General features: G+C 41.0%; 1 protein-coding gene across 2 annotated transcripts in view; it reads left to right on the top strand.

The window, feature by feature from the left end:
* Positions 1-26444, top strand: part of LYPD6B (LY6/PLAUR domain containing 6B) — a 162794-nt gene that overhangs the window by 34304 nt on the left and 102046 nt on the right. The gene's annotated exons all lie outside the window — the stretch shown is intronic.

The following is a 26444-nucleotide window of genomic DNA, read 5'->3' as shown; positions in this document are numbered from 1 at the left end:
CTTCACAGTTGTTGCTAAAGTTAAATGATGGTGATCTCTTCTTAATTTGCAGCCACAGATCTAGATGGTCTATAAACTTTGTGACTTTTGATGGTGAAATTGAAAATCTTTCTCGCCCTTTCCCTGGCTTCTCATGAATTATTCTTAAACCTTTGGCATTTGCAGGAAATGCCTTATGGGGCCGTGCTGGCCCTGAGTAAAGAGGTGGTAAACAGGTAATAGAAAAACCTAGAAACAGCCAGTCAGGTTTAGAGTGATGACTTCCATTTTGTTGGGTACTACATATGTTTATGGCTGTGGTTTTATATTGTGTTTGGCAGTGTGTACGTACGTTTGGTTACAGCTCACATTTCTGAGCAGTTGAGCCGTTTAGTGTATGTTTGTGCTCATCTCAGCGTGATGGAATTAAATAGTTCATGGGATTCTGAAAAAAAACTTTTTAAAAGTTGTCAAACTTCTGGCAGAGGAAAGAAAGAAGGAAACTTGTTTGTTCTGTGTGAATGAAGAAATAGAGGGCAGAAATTATTGAAAGCCCTACGATGAATGAGCTTGAAAACTAGTGCAAACAATTTGACTATGACTGAGTGTGACTAGGAACTTGAGAAAAAATTTACAAGAAGAAATTAGAAAGTAGGTCAGAAGACTGTATCTTTATAATTAAAGATTTCTAACCACTAAAGGATTTGCATTCTAAAAAGCAGGTGAGATACTTATGTATCCATTTAAACAATGCTAATGGGATACTTTTTGGGGACTGTTGTGGCAGGCTTGGAGGAGGAGTGAAAACAGGCAGAAACAAAAGCAAACAAGAACAGAGCCTGGCCTTCTTCCAAGTGAGACAGCTAAGCTTAGGGGCTGGGGCCAGTTCTGCAGAAGGAGGCAGGAGGCTGAAGGGAAGGGCAAGTCCAGGGGTGGAAGGGATTCTAGGGAAGAATGAGTTTTGATTATGGGAAAGTAAAATATCAGGATTTAACCCTGAAATGCGTGAGAACCCTCTTGGCAGTCTGTTACTGATAACTTTAAAATTCTTTGATCATTTGGCTAATTACTCACCTGGACTAATTCTAACTCTAGAAATCTATTTTCAAGGAATGTCTGAAATTTAAAAAAAAATCTTTGGCATGAAGATGTTCTTTAACGTGTAATTGATAATAAAAATGGAAAGTGACTTAATTGTCTAACAAAAGGGGATGGATAAGTAAATTCTACATCCATAGGATGGACATTTTATAGCTATTGTAATATTTATGATCTAAATTAGGTATGAAGAAGGATAAAGTTTGCTTGGTAAAAATAGGAAGCAATGTTGATTGTGTGATGGGAATTTTTTTAAAGACTGTTCTGGATCTAATAAATACACTATAGTGAGGATGTACTACCTGAAAAAGTGGAGTAAAAAATCCTCACTCTCATTTTATTTTTTAAAGATTTATTTAGAGAACGAGCGAGAGAGTGTGTGTGCACGCACCTGTGCGCGGTAGAGCGGCAGAGGGGGAGGGAGAGGGAGAGGGAGAAAGAATCCTCAAGCAGACTCCATGCTCAGTGTGGAGCCCGATGCAGGCCTTGATCCCAGGACCCTGAGATCATGACCTGTGCTGAAGTCAAGAGTTGGCCACTTAACCAACTGAGCCACCCAGGTGCCCCCCTCAACCCCCCGCCTCTAACTTAAAAAAAAAAAAAAAAAAGACCAGGAGTTGAAAATGGACAGAAAACTTGAGTATCATTATTCAGTGGAAGATGTTATCATGAATATTTAAAATCTGAGGTGTTCAAGGCATTTTTGTAATGCCTTAGAATGTAGTCTAAGATTAAAATATGCTGGGGTTGGAGTTAGTTGTGTAGGGAGGAGGGAGGAGGCAGAAAAACTCTTAACAGGGAGAAGGGAGAACATTCCTGACTGAGGTGGTGCACAGTTTGCAGGTCTCTGCCCCCATATATGTGCTGAGGGTATTTGTAATTTGTGGAGAGGACAGTCTGCCTCTGGTTATAGATTGCCAAGCCGCTGGCTGGAATGGATGGCCACGGATGGCTTAGTGACCAGTGTCCTGTTAAATGCCACAGAAGGCCTTGACAGCTCATTTTTAATTCTCTGGAAGTCCCTTTAAATCTTGAAATAAAAAGGCAAAAAATCGTACTGGGCGTGCACTGGGAGCATAAGCTGCCCCCAGGGATGTCTGCAGGAAGCCCTGGAGAGCAGGGCAACTTCCCAGCTTCCCAGCAGCCCGGGAAGGTGAGGGCTTTGGTTTCTGGAGTGGCTTAAAGAGCCATCTGGACACAATAGATTAACTTTGAAAAATATGTTCCCTTTGTATTAGGAAACCATTGTATTTCTGTAACACTTTGATTTTTTTTTTTTTTAAAGACAATGTGATATATAGTAAGAAGTGGTAACTTTTTTTTTTTTTTTTTTTTAAATTTTTTATTTATTTATTTGAGACAGAGAGAATGAGAGACAGAGAGCATGAGAGGGAGGAGGGTCAGAGGGAGAAGCAGACTCCCTGCTGAGCAGGGAGCCCGATGCGGGACTTGATCCCGGGACTCCAGGACCATGACCTGAGCCGAAGGCAGTCGCTTAACCAACTGAGCCACCCAGGCGCCCAAGAAGTGGTAACTTTTTAAAAAAAATTTTTTTTCCCTAGGACTCTGCTGGAGTAGCTCTTCAAAGGGCTGTTTTTAAAGTGATTTGAAGGGAGTGGCTTTTCAGGTTTTTGTCCTTTCTTCTTCATGTATCTTTAAAGTCGGTGAGCTGAGCATATCCACACGAACACATGCAAGTATAATTGCCCCAGTTTTGAGCTTATCTGTACCACAGTGAAAAACCAACACCATTAGCACAGGATGTGAGCCCCTGTCCTTCAAGTGCTGGGTATCTTTTTAGTGGATAAATTGCAAATTGAATAATGGAAAACTGGGGTTAATCACCCGGGCCTCTACCTTTCAGCTTGTCATTTGCTGAAAGTGATCTGGTGTCACTGAGGAGGAAGAGGAGTTGGATGGGCATCAGGTCCCAGTGGTGTAGCCTGGGGCTAGCAAGGAGCCCTTGCTCCTTGAAGGGCTGCTGCTGGCTTCAGAGGCTGTTTCTGAACTGCTCAGTCCTCCTTAAGTAGGAAAGGGAAATTCTAGAACTCACACGAATGTGACCAGGAACACTACTAGTTTGCTTTGTAGGCTGACTGGAAAATGTCTGTCATAGTGCCACAATGTCAGGCCAGAAGAGTGTCCTTGAAGGACTGAGGGAATCCCATATGTAGGAGGGAATGCTGCCCTCCCTTTGCACCCCTGCCCTCTGCCCCTTCCCCACCCCAGGTGCCATGATGCCTGGATAGGGGCCAGTTTCCTGCTGTAAAAAGAGCTTCATTTGTATTGGCCTTTGCTTCCCTCTCTGGTCATGAAATGCTTTGCCCCTCTCCTCTCTACGTGTTGGAGGCCATAATTGCTTTCTGTAAACCAATGATATGAAATGTGGAAGTTACCGTGGTCCTTTTGCGGATGAAATCCATGACCTTGGTTTTCTCAAGCTGTTGACTGGTCTGCTTCCAAGGTTGGCACACACACTAAGGGCAACACTCCTATCCATTAGACCTGAGAGGAGCCTAGAGCCCAGCCTTTGGTACTTGTTTCAGGGATAGTCCTGGGAGTCGACTAATTTTAAAATTCAGAAGAACAAATAGAAATTTCTAAGCTAGTTGTCAAATTGTCACCTTTAAAGACCAGGAAGTATTACCACTGTGTGGGGTACCTTTGAACTCCACTTTGTGAGCTCTGTGGTGAGCCCTGTGAAGACAAGGCTAGGATCTATATCATTCATCCCTGGGTCTGATTTTCAGCACGTGGACTGGTATCCAGCACTTACAGGTGCTCAGTATTTCTTCTGTGAGTAGACTGCCATTTCATAAAATTTAACTCTAACCATATTATTGTAGCTAATACTAAATTTAATCTAGCTATTACTGATGTTTGCTGCAATTTGGACTTTGGCCATAGCTGGTACATACCAGAGATCAATTCATAAAACCCACCCTAACTTGACTGCTTTTAGAGGTTCATTTTTATTTTCTATGGCAGCACTTGACATGGACACCCTCATGCAAGGTTTTTGCTAGACGGATGTTTTTGGAAGACCTTGTAGATGAATTCCGTATTACAGTTCAGAAGTGAGTCTGAACTAGCCTCCCTTAAAGTCTTATTACTTATTAAAATGCCATTTCTATTCATATTCTTTTTTTCTTGCCTCATTTTCAGTAGCTACATTCTTTTTAGTAGATTTAGGCCTTTGAAAAGTACTTCATTCCTGCAGTGGGAATTAGGAGTCTGGGGGGGAAGGTGTGCTAGAGTTGGCTGAGATTTGTAGGACTAGGAGACCCCCTCGGGGACATACTCTAGCCACCTTTCTCTTTGGACAGAACCATCCTAAGCCATCTCGGAGGAGTTAGCAAGCTCCCAGGGAAGGAGATTTTGTCATTTCTTTCATGCTTTGACTTCTCACAACTTTTTGCAGCAGACTTTTTTTTTTTTTTTTTCTTGCTTTCTGAATTCCAGTGAGGGCTTTGTGTCTTAAAGCCATCTACTTTATTTCTCTGTACTTGTTTCTTCATCTCCAAGATAAAGCTAGAACTGCCCTGTTAGCTGACCTTGCCAGGCCAGGGCTGTCGTCACAAACTAACACAGCTGACTTCAGCCATAAAAACAACGGAAATGTGTCTGCTCCCCATTGGGAGGCTGGAAGTTTGAGACGTAGGTGTCAGCAGGCCCCCGTCCCCTTTGAAGGTACTAAGGAAGGATCTGTTCCAGGTCTCTTTCCCAGCTTATGGTACTTCCTGTGGCGGTGTAATTCCAGTCTTCACACGAGGTTCTCTCTGGGTGGTGGTGGGGATGTCTGTGCCCAAGCTTTCCCTTTGCATAAGGACGCCAGTCATGGTGGAATGGGACCCACCCTACTCCAGAAGGACTTCATCTTAACTAATCCCATCTACAATGACTATTTCCAAATCAGGTCACATTCTGAGGTATTAGGTGTTAGGACTTCAACATATGAATTTTGGGGGGAGGGGAGACACCATTCAACCCATAACATGAGGTAAGAATGGTCAAATAGGATTGGGAGGTCTGAAGTAGTAGGCTGTGTTATTTCTCTCAAGTTCTCTGTTCTTCCTTTATTAGAATCCAGTGTATTAGGAGAAATGCCAACCTGGGACACATACATTTGCTGTCTGACTGGGATCCTGTTTAAAAAGACCAGATTGGAGTTAACAGCCATGGAGCCTTGATTTAATCAGGATGTTTTTATATCAGGACATTACTAACCTCTAGTCTGTTCCTGAATCCAGCTGCTACCATGCGAAAGTGCAGGATCTGGGTCTGCTACTGTAGACGAAGCCCCGGCTGCCTCTGCCAGAGCGCTGCTGGGCCCCATTTGTTCGCTGGCTGCTTTGTGATCCAGGATGGAAGGTGTAATAGAGGATCAAAGGCCTTTGTAATTACCTTCCCTTCCCCTCCCCACCGCCCCCCCCTCCCCAGCAATTCTTGCTAATGCCTGCAGAGTTATTTGTACAGCAATTGCAGGGACTGGGTCTCATTTCACTTTACATACAGACCGTGCTGTTGGCTCCTCAGTGCCTTGAGCTCTCACTCGCTTTAAGCGGATGACTTTCTGTAACACCCCCAGAGACCGTGGTTACATAAGTCCTGTCTCTTGGTGGAGGGAGGATTCAGTTGTCTTCCTGTTTTTTTTACATTTTTTGAGATCTCCTTGACCTATGACATTATTTTAATTTTAGATGGACAACATAATGATTTGGTATTTGTGTAGATTGCAAAATGATCACAAGTTCTAGTTAATATTCACTACATGTAGTTACAGAATTTTTTTCTTGTGATGGAAACTTTTGAAGTTTATAGTCCTCATGCTGTATATTACATCTCCATGACCTGTGTATTTTATATCTAGATGTTTATACCTTTTGACTCCAGTCATTTTCCCCAGCACCCACCCCTGCTTCTGACAACCACAAATCTGTTCTCTGTATCCCTGAACTTGGTTTTTTGTTTTTTAAATTCCACATATAAATGAAATCCTGTGATATTTGTCTGTCTTTGTCTGACTTGTTTCCCTTAGCATAATGCCCTCCAGGTCAATCCATGTTGTTTCAGATGGCACGATTTCATTTGTTTTTATGGCTGAATAATACTGTTATATGTAAAAATATATACCATATTTTCTTTGTCCATTCACCTGTTGATGGATGTGGAGGCTGTTTTCCTTTCTTGGCCATTGTAAATAATGCTGCAGTGAACATGGGGAGGTATATATCATTTTGAGTTCCTTTTTTCATTTTCTTTGGATAAATACTCAGCAGTGGAATTGCTGGATCATAGGGTAGTTCTCTTTTTAACTTTTTGAGGAACCTCCATACTGTTTTCCAGAGTGGCTGCACCAATTTACATTCCCAAGACGGCACAAGGGTTCCCTTTTCTCCACATCCTTGCCAACACTTGTTATTTCTTGTCCTTTTTATAATAGCCTTTTTAACAAGTGATCCTGCATTGTGGTTTTGTCTTCATATTTTTAATTACACTTTTTATTAAAGTATGACCTGCAAATGGGAACATGCAGAGAGAAGAGTGCCGTTCAGTGAACTTTCTCACACACTGAACATCCCTGTGTCCCCGTCCCTGCCCATTGTGCCCTTTCCTACTCCCTAGTCCTCCTTCCAGAAATAACTATCATTTTAAATTCTAACAGCATTAGTTCTTACTTGGTTTGAATTGTGTTTATATACGTATTTAGAAATATATTTAAATTTTTCTTAAAATTTTAAATCAAGTACTTATTTTTTTAAAGATTTTATTTATTTATTTGACAGAGAAAGAGATAGCGAGAGCAGGAACACAAGCAGGAGGAGTGGAAGAGGGAGAAGCAGGCTTTCTGCTGAGCAGGGAGCCCGATGTGGGACTCGATCCCAGGACCCTGGGACCATGACCTGAGCTGAAGGCAGACGCTTAACGACTGAGTCACCCAGGCGCCCCAAGTACTTATTTTATATAGTCACAGTATGTACTTTTTCAGTGCCTGGCTTCTTTTGGTCAACGTTCTATGAGATTTATCCATGTTGTTGCCTCTAGGGATGACCATTTATTTTATAGGGGAAGAAATAGTTTTTCCTCTGCTCTTCTGAGTTCTTGGGTTAGAACCTTTAATAGAAGAGTAACAAGAGAAAAACAATGGTTTATTAACATGTATACCTCATGTGTCCATCAGAGACACTGAAGGAAAAATAACTGCTTAAGGCGGTTTAGAATTCAGGATTAAATACCATGTTCTGAGGGAACCGGGAGCAGGATGTAGGCCTCCTGGGGAGAGCAAATGATTTTTAGGAAAGCTGAAAGAAGGGTCCCTTAGAAGAACAGAGGAGAGGTAGGACGGTTTGTGACAAAATCTGTCTGGGTGTGGTGTTGACTTCCAGTCGTCCTTCCTGTGACAAGAGTCTGTCTTCCCTGGCTGATGAAACTCCCGAGAGGATATTTATGATAAGTGAGCTCCTTATGGAGGATGTGTCTTGAGGCAGATAGGGGAGTTCTCAGAGATGGCCTCCCCCTGCGTTTGCTCTTTTTCAAGTGCCTTCAGCTCAAGCTGTCAAATCCTTACCCCTAAGTGGCCTACTTTGGGTGGCAAGTCCTGAATTCCTGTGGTCCTATTTGGGGGTGGCATATTCTGCCACTCTTCAGTTCCAATTGCCATATGATATTCCAGAGTAGCCTTCCTATTAGTAAGAAGTTACTGTCTTCTATATAGTTACCCTGGATGTAAGTACTGCCGTCCCTTACTGGATGGTTTGCCACACTTTTGGGGTATATGTTCATGTAATTCAGCAGCTGCCCTGCAAGATTCGAATGCCTGCCTAGCTTCCTTGGTGTTTGAAGGACTTTTTTCCTCTTTATTGTATCCCCATGGCCTATTTGAAACTTAATTTTACCCTCTTAATAACTATCTGTAGTAACTTTAAGGAGGGAAACATCTGTTCTAGTCTTCTGAATTTTCTACCACTAACGTGCGAAGAGCTGTGAACAATGGCAAGTGGCCGATTAGTGATGGCCCGATTAGCGATGGCCGGAAGGAACGACTGGGTGAAGTAATAGATCTTTGCTTCTCTTGCTTTGATTGCTGTGGTAGACATCAGGAAGCAAGCTGGGATTTTAATTGTGGTACATTCTTTCTGATGATAAATGATGATGGATGCCGAGACAGGCAAGAGTTTGAGGAATGATTTGCATTAATGGTTTTTAGGGGAGGAGATGGTGAACCTCCTTCTGCCCCCAGTACCAATTACCATTTTTTTTCAAGCAAAGATGACTGACTCACCCTTCTTTGAATGTGAATAGTATCACAAATTACTTTTTAGCCTTGGCTTACAGTGAGTGTTTCAGTCAGTAGCTGATTGTAGTACGTAATGATCAGCTAAAGATTGACCACATCTGGAATTCCATGCACTATGGTATGTGCCAGGCACTTAGAATGGTGTCTGGTGCATAGTACGTCCTCAAGAACTGTGGTTATTTTTGTTACTGGAAATTACTTGGGATTGTCCTTTCGCCAGCACAAGATCCAGGGTGGCTGGACTCCACTGTGTGGTTAATAATTACCATGTAGTCAGGCGGCTGGAAGAGCTTGTGGGCGGAACCTGGCTGGGGACAGCCATAATTCAGGCCTCCCTTTCTACCTCATTGCCTGTAGAAAATAAGGAATCCAGGGTATGGAACAGCTTTTTCTCTGCTTGCCTGGGTGCACCTGGGTGTGCCTCCATGAAGGCAACCAGATGCCAGCAATGGGGCAGATGTAGACAGCCTTATCTGCAGGCTAGAGTCTGGAGACCCTGGACAGAGTATCCTCGAATGGGAATAAAGCGGCACGGTGGGGGGCATCACGGCAGGGCAGTTAGGACGAAAAGAAATAGCTTCCTGCAGACCATGCCAGTACGCCGCACCCAGCAACAGCATTGTCTTTATCTGCTCGCGTCTCTCTCACGTTTCAGACATCAGAGCATTTCATCCCTAAATATTTCAGAAAGCCTCCTCTAAGAGTAAGGACCTTTTCCCTTCATTACCAGAATATGATACTACACGGAAGCAAATTAACAGTGATTGTTTTCTTAGGTATTTCAAATCTCCCTGCTTATTCAAAAATGTCTTAGTTTTTTTTTTTTTTTTTAACTTTCAGATCTAATCAAGGTTCATTCGTTGCATTTGCTGTGTCTCCTTAGTCTCCCTTAGAACATCCTGCACATCACCTTCTTTAACTTGGGGAGTATAGGCTAGTTGTCTGGGAGTATGTCCTACATACGTTACAGGTTTCTTGATGGTTTCCTCACGTGTTATGTACGTATTCTAGCTTACATATTTCCTTAAACCGGAAGTTAAGTCTAGAAATGGGAATAAATTCAGGCGAAACATTGTCTTGGTCCATTCAGGCTGTTAAAAACAAAAATTCCATAGACTGGGTGGCTTATAAACAAGAATTTATTTTCACAGGGTCAGGGAGTCCGCATGGTTGGGTGAGGGTCCTCTTCTGGTTTGCAGACTTCTCCTTGTAGCTTCACATGGTGGAAGGAGTTAGGGAGCTCTGGGGTATTTTTTTTTTTTTTTTTTTTTAAATAGGCACTAATTCACTCCTGGGATTAGCTCTACCCTCCTGACCTAATCACATCCCAAATGCTCCATCTCCTAATAACTAACACCTTGGAAGTTAGGATTTCAACATAGGAATTTTGGGGGACACAAACATTTAGACCATAGCAAACATTTCTGCCCAAACTACGTGTTGGAAGATGCTGTGAATTTCCTGCTGTCTCAGTATTACTGATATGGAAGTGCCAGATCGTTCGATGGTAAAAGTGCATTTTTTCCTTTGCAGTTAGTAAGAATTTGTGGGGTGGTTTTTGGCAAAGTGCAAGTATCTTGTTTCCTAACAACTCTTCAAGTTTTGAGCTTCCTTTGGTCCCTGCCTCTAGCTATTATGCCGGAGTTGCAAACTGGAGGTTTTGCCAGTTCTTTCGGTGCTTCGATACTGGGCTGCTGGCATTCTTTAAAGAATTTTCCTCCCTCACCCTTTTTGTGATTGCATATTTCAGAGATACAGGAATCCATCCTTTGAAGAACTATAGATTTGTGACTTTATATATCTAATACATCATAAGCAGTTATGGCCGTGGTTCTTTTTGATACTCTGGTAATCATGTTGAGGGACACAAATTTTGTTAACTGACAAGTTCTGCGTGTGTAAGAGCAGAGCCCTTTCAAGGAGTTTGTTAACTACAGGCAACTGGCTTACAAACTGGTGTGTTCAGAAGTATTCCGAATGTTCCAGCAATGGGGTGTATATGTGTGTGTGTGTGTGGGGGGGGTTTAGTTCTCTTTAAGAATCAGCTTTGTTCGGGTCAGTTATAAAACTGTGGGACCTAAGAAGAGCTTTGATGCTGAGAATTGCCGAAGCGAAAAGGAGAGTGAGGATTATATCTGGTAACTTCTATGTTAAGGTGACTTAAGTCTTTTCCTGATTGGAAGCATTATCCTTTTTCCAGCTTTTTTTGGTCACAGAAGAAGAATGAGGAGTGGCCCGTGGGGGAGGACAGGAAGGTAGCTCTGTTCAGAAGGCTCATCAGTGAGGACTGGGATCCCCCCCAAGGAGGAAGTTAGGCTCTCTATGCCTCTCTGTTAGTGCAAGCAGCAGGAGAAAGGTCCATTAAAAACAATTCCATCAAAATCCAGGACACTGCCAGGAAGTCTTATGTATATTTTCATTTATACAATTATGTTTATTCCATTATATCTCTGCATCATGTGAAGTTGAGGTTTCAGATCTAAGTGAAGGACCTAAATGAAATGAAGGGCTGTATCCTGATATGAATAAATAAGTGAGCAAATGAATAAATGATTAAAAAGAGTGTGTGCATGTCTGTCCATCTATGGTAGATTGATTTTGATCATCATTCTAGCTTATTGAAAGGTTTTGGATCTTGTTTCTGGCATATTTATTCCTCTCTTTTGGTTGCAAGTTTTTGGTATTTTTAATAATCATACCAACTATATCCTCATTAATGTTAGCAGGACAAGTCCAAGGATAAAGTCTTGAGCTATGCCTTTCATGAGCTTCCCTTGGCATTCTTTGTTTCACATAGGGACAAATCTACCCAAGTATACTATAGTCCAGTTTCTATTCTTGTCATCAAATCCTCTTTCCATCATTCTACCCATAAACCAATCAACATTTACTAGTGATTCCTTTGAATCACATATTGGGCCACTTCTGCAATGAAAACCTAGAGAAGACATAGGTTGTAATCTAATACAGGAGAAAGCAGTATAAAAGGACAGTTTTAAGACTATGTGACAATTTTAATCCAATTTTGAGGACCGCTGGTTTAGCAACAATTGATTCAGGATGGTGATTTGCTTGGAAAGTAGGGTGATAGTTCATGGAAGCAACTGCAGTGTTCAGATTGGTTGAGGGAGGCAAGGTTGGGAGGGAAGAAGAGAGGGAAGGAGAGAAAGAAATTGATAGAAAGCCTGACAGACTGGAAAAAAATGCAGCTTTCAGGAACTAGCTGTTTTAATGTGTGATGGTAGAAGGAGGAAATTAAGAAAAAGAAAGCTGGGAGGACTGGAAGTTGGCATTGGTGTGGGGGTTTGAGTTTAAGATGTCAAAGATCATGACAAGGTCTAGTATATGGATAGGAGAGGGGTTAGCAGAACTGGAGGGAAGGTGAAAATGTTGGTATTGAAGTCAAATAATTGTGATGTTAGGGTGTTGAGTAGGCTAACTGCACACATGAAAGTCATCTTAGATGACAGCAGGACTTGGGATGTCATGAAGACCATGAACCAATGTGGAAGTGATGAAGCAATCTTTATAAACCAAGACAAGTGTACAGTTCTGGAAGTGGAATCTGGGATTCATGAGGCAGCTACTGTGAGTTGAAGTACCGTATCTATTCTTCCTTGACAATATAATCGTAATTTTTACCTGAGAACATGGCTGCCCAGATTAAGACTACATTTCCCAGCCTACCTTGTAACTAGGTAAGGCCATGTGATTACGTTCTAACCAATAGAATATAAGTGGGAGTGGTGCTTACAGTGGATATAGAGCTTCCTTAGAAGTCTGCCTTCTGTGTTCTGGCTAACTTTAATGTGCTTGTGCTCTTATGAAATGACAGTCCTCCTGTACCATGAGGTAGAAGATACTGCTGAGGGTGGTAGAGCAGTAAGTTAAGAAATGACCTTGGCTCTTCCTGACCTTGTGAAGCCCACCCCTAGTAACTTTTCATGTGGGAGAGAAATGCAATATCTCATCTCCAAAAGCCATTGCCATCATGGGGTTCTGGGGTTCTGTCCTTTATAGTCAAATGAATCCTTCACATAGCTCAGGACTGCGGGGAGAGGATAGCTAGTATCAGCAGGGGAAGAAGCAACAGCTCTAAGAGAGAGCCAGATTTCAATTTAAGTCAGAAGGTGGAAACCGTGTTCTGAAATGAGCTTATGGATGCTGAAGGGCTATTTTACATGGGAATAGGGCTGCCAGAAGGGACAGTGGAAAGCTTTGAGGAAGATAGCTGCCAAAGAAAGCAGGGATGGAGAACAGTTCTGGAATGCAGAGAATTTACATTTTGGCAGAGATTGAAGAAGTCAAGGATGCAAGGGAGGTGGTAGAAGCTGACCTCAAAGACTCCAGCAGATATATGATGTAGTTGTATCAGTCCAGATGCAACCAACCCTAAACAGGTAGGAGGCCTGATGACTATAGCAAAGAGGAAGTAAGGTGTGTTGGTGCTGAGGCCTTGGACAAAAATACACCCTGGTCTAATGGGATCTCCTGAGAGACTGTCAAGATACCCTGTCAACATTTCTGTAAATAAGACTGGGACCAGTGTTCAAGAAGGAAATAAAGGTAATATACTGCTTATTATTCTGGGACAATCCCTGGTGGTTTCTGATGATCTCTACTCTTTCTCTAAGTGCTCATAGGCCATCTCTTTGAAGATCAAGGTTAGGTATTTTCCCTTGGATTTGACATTTTGAGTTGCACATGGCTCACTGTTCATTATCTAGACACAAACTGGATATTTTTATTCTCTTTCCACATGTATATTCTCACATTGCATTTTGTTACCTATGGCTCTTAGAATTTGTGATTTTCTCTTTCCTCAAGACTGCTTCCTTGCATGTATTAGGAATCTGCACTTAACTTCTTCAGCTCTTGTGGGTGAATAATTTTTTTCCTGATTTATGACAGTCACTTTAAATTATTTTTTCCCACTTACAGCTCTACTGGTTTAGTGATGCATTTTCTGCTTCATCTGTGATTTTTTTTTTTTTTTTTAAGATTTTATTTGAGATGGCGAGTGCATGAGATCAAGAGGAGGGTGGGAGGCTAAGAGGGAAAGGGAGAAGCAGACTCCCCCACTAAGCAGGGTGCCCACGAGGCTGGATCCCAGGATCCTGGAATTGTGACCTGAGCCAAAGGCAGACGTTTAACGTACTGAGCCACCCAGGTGCCCCCTCATCTGTGATTCTTATCAATTACTCAGACTCCTTTGCATCAACTTTGGCCTTCTAATTGTAATGGAATAAGAATTTTCTTGACTTTTTGTTTTTTTGGTACCTGATCAATTCTAATGGAATATGGCTTTGGTACCATGGAATTGATATAAAGTGGTGAAGCAATAAGTGGGTAAAATAAACATGTATAATGAATGAGAATTCTCCCAGCAAATAAGAAAATAATTATCTACTTAATTTTTGGTCCTGATTTAATTACCTTTGGTCCCTGTGTGTGAATGAATACACATAAATAAATAGTACATAGAATAAACTTTTTTTCTTCCTTTTTAAATGTTCATTGTGAGGATTTTAATACCAGAATGCAATTTCACTAAAAGTGAATGACCTTTGGACATAAGAATGATTGGACTCTGGTTCCCATATGAAAAAATGGAAAAAAGCTTTGTAACTTCACTTCTAGAATGCCAGGGACATGATATAATCTTGAGGACATACTTAACATGTAAAGATCATAATTAGATTTGTTGAACCAAATATCCAAAGGATTGTCTGAAAAATACCTCCTGAACCCTAGGCAGATGGAAATGAATAGTTAGAGGAGACTGTTGCTCTGGGGTTAACCACTTGGGCATTAAATTCTGGATATGGTAGCTATTAGAGCAGGAGAGTAATTACGCATTTCCTGTAAGACCGGAATTCTTAAAAGCATTCATTAACTCTCAGATGGATTCTTCTTTGGAAAGAAGAATGAATAAAATTAGGTTTTACTTTAAACTTAGTTTAAATGAAGTGACATTTATAGACAATAAGAACATAAGCACCATTTGCAATCCCTATATTTTCACATCTGATCCTTGTCAGTACGTAGGCCTAACTTGTTCTTTGTAATGAGGGGTCTTCAAATCACCACCATGTTGTTGCTCCTTTGCTTGGCATTGCTTAAAAGGACATTTAAGGAGGCATGTGCATGTATCAAGTAGCAACTCCAAAAATAGCTACCAAACAATACCAAAACAATAAAGAATCAGTAATGGCTATGTCCTTGTTCTGGCTTGTGTGACTTCTAATGTTCAAGAAATCTTGTTTTAGAAGAGGACAGCATGGACACCATAGCTGATGGACTAAGACAAAGACAAAAGTTGAGAGGACATTTCTCTTCTTAAAAGGATGGTGTGCAGTCCTGTGTGATAGCATGCTCCCAGATAAACAGTTAAAGGCATTTTATTCTTGTAGTGTAAATTAGTGTGTGTGTGTGTGTGTGTCTGTCTGTCTAGCTGGGCTTTCTTCCCCCCCCCCCCCAAAATGGGAGTTTGGTGAAGCACCGCAGTGATTTGTATAACTTGGTTTGAACAATAAAACTTATTTACCCTTAGCTAATTGGGGTAATTATTGCTCTCTGTTTGATGTTCAAGACCTTGGATTCAGACTGAGAGCAAAAACATGAATGGGGCCCTGCAAGAGAGCACAAGACCAAGCAAGAGATGTCAAGGAACTAGAAGGGGGGGAGGGCCAGTGTGAAGTGAGAGGGTGAGAAAGTGATGGCTAGATCAATAAAGGACACCAGAGGGACAGATGAATGGGGGTGGGGAGAGGAGATGATGCACAGAGGGAGGGAGGGAGGAAGAGAATATGCAGAAACAAGTACAAGCAGGGAGAGATGGGGGAGAGAGAAAAATGGAAAGTAGGGAGTCAACAAGTTTGTGGAGGTCTTGTGTTACTGCCTGAACTCCCTCTTGGTGAGTCATCACGGAGCAAAGTTTATTGGAAGCCAGTTAATGAATGGAAAACCATTTGAGAGACAAGTAGCCGATTTACCCCTATGGGTTAAATTTCCTTATTTCCACTTAGTCCATGCTTTCATCTCTTGAACTTGGGTCCTGAGCTATGTTAATCATTACTGAATATTAATATGGAAATGAGTTTACTCTGTTGCAAGTCCCAGTTTCAATCAGTAAGTAATTACGAAAATTAGTCTTAAAGATGCTGTGAAAAGGTGTTGCTTTCCAGGCAATAATTAAACCTCTCAGCCATCTCTGGATGGTTGATTTTTTTTTTTTTCTAAACTTTCTGCAGGTGGGAAAAGACTGAGTTGCTGCTGAGTTACTCATTAGTGGAGGTAGATAAAAGTTCCATCAAGAGAAGGGAATGAGCAGAATGTTTTAGGACCAAAGATTAAAAGATCATCTGCTTTCTTACCCAAAGGAAAGAATTTTAAGTTTGAATAGAACCTTTAAAACTCCAGTTTTCATAGGTGTATTTTTGAGCCAGATCTCAAAAATGGAGCTACATCTCCATCCTCAGTGGAAGCCAACCAAACAAGCTTGCCAATTTCAGTTTCTGGCAATTAGTAAACAGGTGCTCAAAAACAGCAACATATAATTGTTATCACCATCTATGAAGTGCCATGGGAACTGTGCATGACTGCAGAAGTAGAGCATGAAAGGCTTGTAAGCATGCTGCCCTGGTGGCTCCCTGCACCTCTGTCTTCCTGCTCCCCCACCTCCTCCCCGCAAAAGAGAACCTCACCCACCAGAAGTACAGGACAAAGCCCCTTCGCGACTCCTTCAGGTATGAAGCCTTCAAGGACATGGTATAGATCTAGGCACTATTCTTCAACTTTACATTTGCAGAAGTTGCAGTATCAGCAGGGTGTTGAGAATGTCCTTTTCTGCAGGCCAGACATAGAAACTGACAAGGGTGGGGGGAAGGGGTGCCAGATAAAATACAGGACACCCAGTTACACTTGAAGTTCAAATAAACAAGGAGTGCAACATTATTTGTTGTTTACATGAGACTCCCAGTAAGCGAGAAAAAGTAACTCGATGGCTTTTCCTTTCTCAGTAAAAGGCGATGGCTGTTGATCCTTCCGGATGGAATTTTGACGGCACATCCTGTGTTGATTTGCTAAGCTGGCCAGCCAGGTTGCATCACCTCCTTTGGGGAGTGCCAGACCCTAATAGTGTGGTCTAGGCTGCAATTGAGCCTGTGGTTCCCAGGCCTGTGATGTGTTGATTGGTTCTAGAATCCTTGTACCTTCTTTCAGAAGGTAGCATAGATGTAACTGGGAATAACTGTAAAAGGAAGAAGGCAGAATTTTTGGACTAGATCTTATCAGAGATTTATACAAGTTACAGCAGGCAATAAAACAAGCCTCTTAAATTAGGTTGCTTTCCTGACTTGAGGAAAAGTCCGTGGCTGTTGATTCATCAGTGAGAAAGTGTGCTTATATCTAAGCATCAGCACTTTTCTTGGGCTATTTGGTCATTCCGTCACATACCCTACATGATTTTCAGTGCACAGACACAAGAGTTATTTAATGAGGAGAGAGAAAGGAATATAATTCTTAAAAACCGTTGAGTCAAATACTGTTTTTTTTTTTTTTTTTTTACTTTGAGGCAGTATCTTTAAAGAACTTACAAATAAAAATGGTGAGTAATTGCTTACTTGTTGTAACTTTGCCTTTTGTTTGCTTTTTTTGAGGGAGTGAACATAGAGTGGTGAAAATTCTAGGAGTTAAGAGGCCTGGCCCAGTGCTCTTTCTGAATTCTTTCCTCTGGGATTAGCTATCAATGTTGATACATTCTGAATTTAATCATGAATTCTGGAGACTTAAATCTTCTGAGGTTACCCTAACTTTTTACGTTCCCAAACTGATTTGGATCCGTGTTGTCAAAACCTATTTTCCCTGTGTGAGTTGTGTAGCACATGCCCAACCCTAAACATGGGTTTGATTTCTTTTTACATGGATTCTTTAAGTTAAGCTTGTTGGCTTTTTGAGTACATTGGAACTTTGACATATCTATTCTATAGACATAGATGCAGAGATAGATGTAGATATATATGTATAGATAAAGATATACAGATTTTGTCAAGTCACACTGCTTCAGCAGTGGGTAGTTTAAGACCAATGTGAGCTGACGGGACTTGGATGCTTTGCCGCGCCCTGCACTTCCACAAGGCTCTCATGGCTTTCCTACATAGTGAATGTCACAGCAATGATCAGTGGAGAAGAATGCCTCCTGAATTCCTGACCAGCTGTCAGAACAGTTGCTTAAGTAAATGTTTCCTGATGTCCAATGACCATTAATATTGTCTGTATACAACTGGTTGTAAGCGGAGCTCCTGGAGGTGTACTGTCTATATTTTAGTGAAATCCATAAAAAAGCTTTGTTATTGTTATCCACTGGATCAGGGAAGGCAAACAAAGCCCTTCAGACAGGACAGAAGCCCTTTTTTAAACATCTTTTTCTTTAGAGATTATAGTGGGTCTCTGAACTGCCCGGAGACTCGTGGGAGGATCATACCAGTGTCAGTAAGATGTAATGCATGTTCCAAGATCCCTGTCCCTCCCCACCCCAAGTCTGGAACCCAGTAGAACTCTAAGATGGTTGAATACCATACCTCTGAATAATGAAGTGAGTCCTAGTAACCAGGATGCAACCATGCTCACCTAAGGCTTCCCAGAGATCTCCAAAGCTGTGTGTGTGTGGCATCAGGAGCAATGCCCAGTCTAGGATTGAATGCCTCTTTTTTGTGGTGGCTGAACTTGAGAAATAGAGTGTTTAAACCCAGGGACTTTTAAACTGTATTTTCCAAAGACGGGAAAGAGAGCTAGCACTCAGGGTGGGGTCACACCTGATTACCCAGCCGAAGTTAGAGTACTTGTAAGCTTGTTGGCCCAGCAGTGTGATAGTTACTAACTAAATGGCCAGGGCCTTTGATCAGAAGTTACTTCCTAGATACATGCAGGCCACATAGAACTGTTCTCAACAGGCATGGGCCCTCCGTTGTTTCAGTGTTGTTGTTCTGAATGAAAGGTTTGTCCTCATTATGTTTAGTATGAGGAATTTCACATTTTTGTTGTAGAGAAGACTATTTACATCAACTTATTTCCTGTTAGGAAAAGGTTGATTATATTTGCTGGGGGCTGCTGGGAAGGGATGGGGTGTGACAAATTATGTGGTAGTCTACACTGGATCCTATAATATTAAAGAGTTGTAGCCCCTCTTCTTTGGGCCCAGATGTGTCCTCAGAATGCTTCTCAACTCAGTCCACATAGTCCTCCTAATTAGTTGTCATTGACACATGAGCTGATGCCAATGGCCACTTCCAGTTTAGAAGGATTATTTTCTCTGCTGATTTCTCTAGAAATTTGCCTTCAAAAACAGCTCTGTGGGTTTTTTAAAAAGTGGGGCTCAGGTTGGAGTCCTTTGGCCTTAGCAGAAAAAGGGCCAGGTCGTGAGACAGAGGGTGGTCTGAAAGGGATTGGGCGTAAGGAACCCTTGCTTTTTACCCCAGGTCCCCTTGCCCTGTCACCAATGGGCGGTGGGCCCTTGGATGGGGCTAGAGGACCCTGTAGAGGCTTAGCTTCAACTAGAGCTAACCAGCCAATATATCCTCTTCTTGGGTAAGTTCAGTTCCTCCTCACTACCCTTTCCCACAGGGCTTTATGAACCTAATCTGTCTTATTATATGGACTTTTAAAATGGTGGGTTTGTGTAAGCTATTGTAAAAGGCTAAATGAATCCATCGTTGAACTTAGTAACAATTTAGAATCTTCCTTTCAAAACTACCATGCGGGCCGGGCTGTGAGTTACCCAGAATTTGGAGTGTAAAAAGCAAAGCAAGTAAAAATCTGCTTCCTGTCCGAGCTAACACTAACCCAGGGCCCTCCTGCTGCCCACCTCTTTGTGGCATTTTTAATCCACACTCTTGTGGCTTGAGCCAACCCTTGCCCATGTCCTAATCTTGCAGCGCAGAGTTGTGTCTTCAGACAGCACACATTTACATCAAACAATAGACGCTCTTGTTGCCGGTTCTGCTGCTTTCAATACTTTATCTTGACTTGATGTTCATTAGCGCATGCCATAGGCAAAAGTGCGTACCTCCAAACTTGGCTAATTACTGCGCTTTCAGTATGGGCACAGCTGAAAGGAACCTAGCCATCTTCATGAAGGGTGCTTTTCTGCCAGAGCCAGCCTTGAGTGTGGCAGGTGACAGGGACAGGGCTAGCAGTGATGAGCCAAAACCAGAGGAAATCTGGAACCATCAAGGGAACTGTGGTGCTTCCTTTTTCTCTACTATATTCCCCTTCTGCATCCCCGTAGAAGCCATGGCACAGTCCAAAGGCTGGAAATTAAAAGGAATTTGGGTGGAGAGACACCACAAGTAGCCCTAGAAATTCAGCCACTGATTTACAAATTTAGTAGCAACTCGTGGAAATGCCGAGGCTTAGGGAATACTTGGCAAACCATCAAGGATAGCCGTGCCTGTTGTTCATTGCACAAGGGCACTAAGCCAGAGGGTTAAGTGGGGCCAAAATCCACCCCTTGCTCTGTCTGGCAGGAGGCAGTGTTGGCCTGGAGAGACGGAGGCCTTTTTCAAAGGCTCGCATAGACCCTGTCCTCTCACAGAACTGTGTGCACACACAGGGCTCCTCTGCCCATGGCAGGCACCTTTTCCTGATTTGTAGAACGGTGCCATTTGGGCTAATGGGCCCTAATGCTTGCTCCTGGGTCCTCGGAGTGCCTCAGACTTTTATGGGAACTCTGAATCCATCATGGCCTCAGGAGCTTAGGAGATGGGCTCTCCCTGAGGGCAGGAACCCCCATGGCACAAGATGATTTCACGGTGCACATGACAACCCATGTAAGAGGCTGCTTCCTTTAACTCTTTCAGCCCTACTCATTAGTCAAGAAGAAAGTGTCAGTTTGCTAAAAACGCTATCAGCGAGTGCTAGAAATGCTTTAGTTAGCCACACCAGCCCCAAAATGGAGCTGAACTTAGAGCCAAAGGCTTCTGCAGGAAATTCTTGTAGGCACTTACTCACCGCTTTAATAGTCGGTGCATTTGTGTTTAGAATGACCTATCTTTGCCAATAAGTTGATTTCTTGTTTTAGCCAAAGCCAACTTGTCACCAGCATGGACTGAATTTAGGAAGCACCGATTTAGTGTAAAAAGACCAAATGTAAGAAGGGATTTATTTGAGTGCGGAAGAGAGAGGTCCTCACAGTAATACAGGTTTCTGACAACTTCTGCTAAGAAGTTTTTACAGACCTTGCTTTGGGTGTCACATCTAAGAAATCTTTACCTAACCTAAAGCCACAAATATTTTCTCCTATTTCTTCTTCTAGCAGTTTAAAAACTTCAAATTTTACATTTGGATCTGTGATCTGTGTGGATTTCATTTTACTCAATTGGCGCAAGGTATGGATCAAAGTTAAACTTTTTGCAAATAGACATCCAATTGTCCCAGCACAATTTGCTAAAAAGTATTTTTTTTTCTCCATTAAATGGCCATTACATGTTTGTCAAAAATCAGTTGTTCTTATATTAATATATGTCTCTTCCTGAGCTCTATTCTATTTCCTTGATCTGTGTGCCTATCCTTACTTGATTACTCCTAACTGTGTAATCTTAAATAGTCGTTTCTGTTACTCTGGTTCTTTTGCATTTTCATATGAATTTTAGAATTGGCCTGTCACTTTCTATAAAAAGCCTCTTGTGATTTTGATTGGGTAGTGTTAAATCTATAGACTGATTAGGGGAGAATTGCCATCTTAACAATATCTGCCTTCCAATCTATGAATAAGGCTGTAATCCTCTATTCAGGTTTTCTTTTCTCTGTTTCAGTAATGTTTTGTTTTCAGTAATGAGTTCCTTCACATTTTTGCCAGATTTATCCTTCACTGGTTTTTATTTTTAATGATATTGTCAATGATTAAAAAATTTTAAAATCACTAGTTCTTTGCTGGTATGTAAAAATACAATTTTTTTATATTGATCTTGTATCCTGCAACCTTACTATAATCATTTATTAGTGCTAGTAGCTTTATTGAGCCTTCTGTTAGGTTTTCTACATACATGGTTATGATATCCTCTATTATGTTGGTTTGAATTCTGTCTGGATGCCTTCTATTACTTAGATTGACTTAGTTTCCTGGCTAGATGCTTCTGTACAGTGTGGAATAGAAGCGATGAGAGGGAACAGCCTTGTACTTGATCACAGAGGAAAGCATGCAGTCTTTCACTGCTGAGTGCAGTATTAACTATATGTGTCTCATGGATGCTGTCAGATTCAGGAAGTTCTTCTGTTACTAGTTTGCTGAGAGTTTTTTTTTTTTTTTTTCCCTCTCTTATCAGGAATAGATGTTGGATTTTTGTCAAGTGATTTTTCTGTCTCTTGAGATAATCATATGGTTTTTCTTTTAAAGTTTCTTAATACAATAAATTGATTTTTATTTTTCTGGTGACTTTTATACCAACCTTGCATTCCTGCAATAAAACCTATGTGGCCTTGATATATTATCTTATATATTAAGTTCTTTTGCATCTATTCATGAGGGATACTGGTTTGCAGTTTTCTTGTAATGTCCTTTTCTGCTTTTGGTATCAGAATGATGTTTCACAGAGTGAGTTGAAAAGTATTCTCTCCTTAATTTTTCTGGAAAAGCTTGTGTGGAATTTGTATTTCTTCATTAATGTTTGGTAGATTCACCAGTGAATGCATCTGGGTATTTTGTTTGTGGGAATGTTTTTAAACTACAAATCCAAGTTCTTGAGTAGATACAGAGCTATTAAGGTTATCAGTTCTTCTTGAGTAAGCTTTGGTAGTTGTGTCTTTCAAGGATTTTTTTTCTTTTAATCTGTGATTCTGAAATTATGGCCATAAAGTTCATAATCTCTCATTCTTCTAATGTCTGTAGAATGTTTATAACATCAACTCTTTCCTTCTTGATATTTATACTTCGTGTTTTTTCTTTTGTTTTCCTAATCTAGGTACAGGGTTAAAAAATTATTGATCTCAAAGAATAAACTTTTAGTGTTATTTTCTTCTTTGGTTTTCTATTGCTTTAATTTCTGCTTTTTTCCTTATGCTTATTTTGGGGGTTATCTCATTTCTAGTTTAAAGTAGAAGCAGAGGTCATTGATTTGAGGCTTTCTTGAAGCATTTAGCATTTAGGCATTTAGTGCTATAAATTTTTTTTCTAAGAGTCCCACATACTGTTTTCATGTTCATTTAATTCAGAATACTTCCTAATTTTATTTTTAACCTTTTTTTTGACCCCATGGTTGAGGTTTATATTTTAGTTTACAAATATTTGGGGATTTTCCAGAGATCTTTATTGCTGATTTCTATTTTAATTCTATATAGTCAGAGAACTAGGACTTGAAATATTTTTTTAAATCTGTTTAGATTTGATTTACAGCCCAGAATATGTTCTGTCTTGTTAAATGTTCCATGTGCATGTGAAGAGAGTTCTATAATTGCCAACTAGGTCAAATTGATAGTATATTCTTAATGATTTTCTTTCTATTTGTTGGATCAATTATTGAGAGAGGGGTATTGAAATCTCCAGTTATAATTACGGATTTGTCTAATTCTTGCCGTTCAAGGAGTTGTTTCTCTCTCTCTCTCTCATATTTCGAAGCTCTGTTAATAGATTCATAAATGTTTAGGATTATTCTGTCCTCTTGATGACAACTTTATGAAATGGCTATTTTTATTCCTAGAAATATAAATATATAAAACATATTGCTCTGAAATGTACACTCTCATGTCACTCCAATTGCATTCAATGTGTTTTTCATCTCAGAGGTTGCAATTTCTTTTGTAGAAGTTTGATTTGGGGGGCGCCTGGGTGGCTCAGTCGTTAAGCGTCTGCCTTTGGCTCAGGTCATGATCCCAGGGTCCTGGGATCGAGCCCCACATCGGGCTCCCTGCTCGGCGGGAAGCCTGCTTCTCCCTCTCCCACCTCCCCTGCTTATGTTCCCTCTCTCGCTGTGTCTCTCTCTGTCAAATAAATAAATAAAATCTTTAAAAAAAAAAAAAAAGGAAGTTTGATTTGGGATTAAAAAAAAATTTTTTTTCTCTTACAAAACTTAAGTAGAGATAGACTACAGTTAAAATGGTTTTAATGTCCTTGTCTGTTAATTCTAACATCTGTGTCTGTTCAGGGTAGTTTTGAATGATGTTATGTTCTCCTGCTTCTTATGGCTGGTAATCTTTATTTGTCAGACATTGTGAATTTTACCTTCTTGGGTGCTGAATATTTTTGTATTCCTATAAACATTTTTTTTTAAAGATTTGATTTATGAGAGAGAGAGCACACAAGCTGGGGGGCGGGGAGGCAGAGGGAGAAGCAGGCTCCCCGCTGAGCAGGGAGCCTGATGTGGGGCTTGGTCTCAGGACCCTGGGATCATGACCTGAGCCAAAGGCAGACGCTTAACGACTGAGCCACCCAGGCACCCCTCCTATAAACATTCTTGAGCTTCATTCTAGGATGCAGTTAGGTTTTATGGAAAGTTTGACCATTTTTGGTAATTTTTATATTTGCTAGGTGGGACCATAGTCTAGAGTTAAGTATTCCCCACTATTGAGTGAGGACCCTTCTGAGGACTATGGATTCTATGCCCATGAATTATGAGGTTTTGTAATCTGACTAGTGGAAATGGCAACTTTAGAACATTATGTATTATATTCCATTTTAATGTAAAATATACATATGTGTTTCCGTCATTTAGTGATTGTTTTATGAATACATATAATGTGATAGGCATCAGGAATAGAATAGCAAATGAAACAAAATCCTTGCTCTCAAGGAGTCTACATTCTATGGCTGGAGACTTATAAGGCAATAGTTATATAATATGTCAGGTAGTAATATGTGCTTTGAAGAAAATGAAGCCGCATAAGGAGAGAGAACATGATGGAGAGTGGGATAGGGTACAGTAACATGAATGGGAATAACTCCTTGAAAAGATGACATTTGAGCAGAGACTAGAATATGAAGGAAAGGAACATACCTGGGGCTGTCCAGGGGAAGGACATTCTAGATATTTGAATAAGTGCTGAGATGGAATAGTAAGCCAGGAGAATGGGTTTGGCTTGTTTGAGGAAGATCAAAGAGGTTAGTATCATTGGGGTGCTGGTAGAAAGTAAGGGAAGGAACAGTGGGGATGAGGGCAGAGAGCACGAGGACAGTGTGAGATCATGTAAGGCTTTGCTGCCTGTGGTAAGAACTTTGGGTTTTGCTCTGAGGGTGATAGAAATAATTTAGGGGTTTTGAGAAAGGTAATGGCATGACCTGCCTTACCCTTTTAAAGGTATGCTATGTAGCCATATGGGGAATTGACTACAGGTGAAGGGCAGTAACAAGGAGACCAGGTTAAAAGCTGTATAATCATTTGGTCCAAAGTAGTTGGAAGTGGTGAAGGCAATGGGGAAATAATCAGATTCAGGATATGGTTAGAAGTTAGAGCCTGCAGGATTTGTTGATGGGTTAGATGTAGGATAAGAGAAAGAATGAAATTAAGAATGACTCCTCAGTGCTTTTGTTTAGTTTTTGCTCCCTCCTTGCACTCCTGATATACAACAAGAAAAATAGTTGCCGTTAGTAGGATGGAAAAGACTGGCGGAGGAGAATCAAGAATTCAGGTTTGACATGTTGAGTTTGAGATTACCTATACAATGTCCATTAAACATTACAAGTCTGGAGTTCAGAGGAGAAGTCTGGGCTGGAGAGCTATTAACATGTAGAAGGCATGTGAAGTGTGGGCCTAAATGAGATCACCCAGGGAGTGAGTATAGATGGAGAATGAAAGAAGGCTGAGGATTGGATTATCCTACATTTAGAGGTCAGGAAGATGAGGAAGAGCCATCAAAGGAGACCAGGAAGGAATGGGCAAAGAGACAGGGTGATACCTGGGAGAGGGACATCCTGGGAGCTAAGAGAAGAAAATGTTTCAAGAATAGAGGATGCAATATACTATGTCAATTGCTATTCAGAGTTGAAGAAAATGAGGTCTTAGAATTGACTTTGAGATTTGGCAATGTGGAGGACATCGGTGACCTTGACAAGGGCAGTCTTGTGGAAGTGGTAGGAATGAAAGTCTGATTTGGGTGAGTTCAAGAGAGCCTGGGGAGAGGGACTGGCAGTAGTGAGCATGGATGGTCTTTGGAATCATGTTGTGAAGGGGAACACAGGAATAGAGTGTAAGCAGATGCCTATGCCCAATGTGCTTCGATGTCTTAAAGGAGGCAAAAGAAAGGTACCCTGTGGTTACCTCTGAGAGAGACTGAGTGGACTAGGGTATAGAGGAGATGGAGGAAACATTGTGTATTGTTTTCTCTTCGTCATGTTTGTGGTGCTTTTAATGAGACGCAATCCTCATAATGTTTACATCAAGACATGAATGTACATATAAAGATAGACTATGGTATACATAGTATGATTAGGTTAAACAATCAGAAAGAACTGCAGAGAAAAGGAGGAAAATATATAAAATATTTAAAATAAGGTATAAATGGGATGAACTTTGGAATCAAAGTACTAGGAGCTTCCATACAAACCACTTCATGTCTCTTAGCCTCGACTTCCTTATTTGTAAGTAATAAATAAAAATACTATCATCAAGGGTTAGTGTGAAGCCTATCTGGAATGATGTATGTTAAGTGCCTGGAAATCAGTAGGTTCCTGGGCCATTATTATTGCTTGAATTTTCCATATTGTCTCATGTTCTAAAAGGGACAAAATATTCATGAATTATTAGTATACTTAAAAGTTAGAAACACTGAAAGCAGACTGGAACAGCAGTTAGTAGTGTTTGGTTCTAGGTTATCTCCTATTCAGTATAGTTTCTGTGCTTTTAAAAACCAGCAGGTCAACAGATAGTTTAAGTAGAAACATCAGGTGATTTTTTTTTTTTTTCTTGCCCGGGGTCCCTGACTGTTTTGAACAAGAGCAGAAGGTATATGGGGGGTGAGAAGGACTGAAAGCTCAGAAGGTACCTACCATCTGAAAAATTAGTTGGAGAAAATTCAGTGCATCAAAAAATAGGTTAATGAAAATGTGATTTCCTTTATAGATAGCCTTCAAGGCCTGCATCTG

This window comes from Leptonychotes weddellii, chromosome 3 (genome assembly GCF_054177405.1).
Source record: "Leptonychotes weddellii isolate Sample4059 chromosome 3, ASM5417740v2, whole genome shotgun sequence".
In the NCBI taxonomy this organism is placed as follows: domain Eukaryota; kingdom Metazoa; phylum Chordata; class Mammalia; order Carnivora; family Phocidae; genus Leptonychotes; species Leptonychotes weddellii.
Note: the sequence above shows the minus strand (reverse complement) of the source record. Positions and strands in the feature narration are given on the sequence as shown.